A 1,603-nucleotide genomic window follows, 5' to 3' on the forward strand; every position below is an offset into this window, starting at 1 on the left:
CACTGATGCAGCTCTATCTATAATAAAAGCTGGTGCTCTACAGTTTATGCAAAGAAAGTGGTCGATGGTGACCCAAAGAATAATCTAAAAAAATTTTCATTCCTCTATGCACCATCCACATGTCATGTAAAGAAAGTGAATCACAGAACACTCATGTATACTCCAATCTTTAGTACCTAGTACCAAGAACACATGAACGCATTTAACGATGTGAAAAGACCGTTATTCGCATTACGTCTTCCCTCCTTCCTCTAGTGTTACTAGGAGCGAATTTTCTAGCACATTAGGAGTGCATTAATTTTGTTGTGATCTTCTTATGCCTTCATTAGCTAACTTGCATTGGGAACACAAAGATTTGGCATGTAAAAAAGGAAATTTATTGGAGTCTGATGACAGGAAAACTAATTTCAAATGAATACATACAAATTGTCTTGACACGTCTTCATCCAACATTTCAAAAGACTTCACTGCTTCCCCACCTTTTCAGCCTCCTCCTGATTAAGCAATAATTGCTGCAGAGTCAGGACCTTTCAAAGCATGTCAAATAGGCGAAAGCGACACTAGAGTAAAACAGGAGTAAAAGTATGTACCCTACCGCTAGTGCACTTGCAATGCCGACAATAACGACTTCGGGCCTGAAGTCAGGATCACTTTATTGTGGACACACTAGCGGAAGCAGTCACTGTTTGAACAACTTGCATGCAATTTATCACATCCTCTTTGGCTCAATGTGCCACATTACCAAGCCAGCTAAATTTACTCTTACAAATACCATCTTCCAACACATGCAATATTATTCAACACGTTCCAATTCCAGCACAACGGCGACCAAGTCATCATTGACATGATCTCAAATGTTTCTCACCTTCTGAGCAAAGTATGCTGTGATAAATAACTTCAGTTACGCCACTCCTTCAGTTCGCCTTTCTGCTTCATTGTTCACAAATCACAAGCAAGCACAATCGGTCAAAATGCGCAAAAGTGGTCAGAGAAGAGAGCAATTTCTCCAATGACATAGCAATTGACAGCTAAACACCTTATTTCCACTGTCATGTCTTGTGTGAAGTGAGTAATAGGGATTCGTTCAACTTTTCGTTAGCTGGCTCGGGTGCCGTACGATTCGCTACTTGTTCTGAAATGACGATGACTTAATTGGGTACGCTACTTAGGCTCTTCAGTTGGGAGGCATAATTAAATACTCTTGACGTACCTAGGATGGACAAAATACTAATAAGCATCTAACGAATGGAACCAAATCAATAGACGATGTCCTCAACATCTGCTCCCCTTCTCTCTCTCCCTCCCTGCCACTTATAAAAATGATTCCTATGAATCCCATGACCGTCGTTGTAATGATTGTAGAATGCAAAATGCGTGACTACTAGGTCCACCCATAAGCACCAGATGGGCCGAAACACTTATCGACAGTCTATGTGGTATTGTATAAAACTGCGTAGGTTAGCTTTGTTCTAGTCATCCCTTAGACAGTGACACTACCTGCGCCCCACACGTAACTATCACTGTCCTGAACGCAAACCCACCTCCACCTTTCCCTATGTGACTGACAAAGATCTGACACAAAAATTTTGAGCTACCATTCAAC

Source organism: Echinococcus granulosus (genome assembly GCF_000524195.1).
Source record: "Echinococcus granulosus chromosome Unknown EG_S00226, whole genome shotgun sequence".
Taxonomy (NCBI): domain Eukaryota; kingdom Metazoa; phylum Platyhelminthes; class Cestoda; order Cyclophyllidea; family Taeniidae; genus Echinococcus; species Echinococcus granulosus.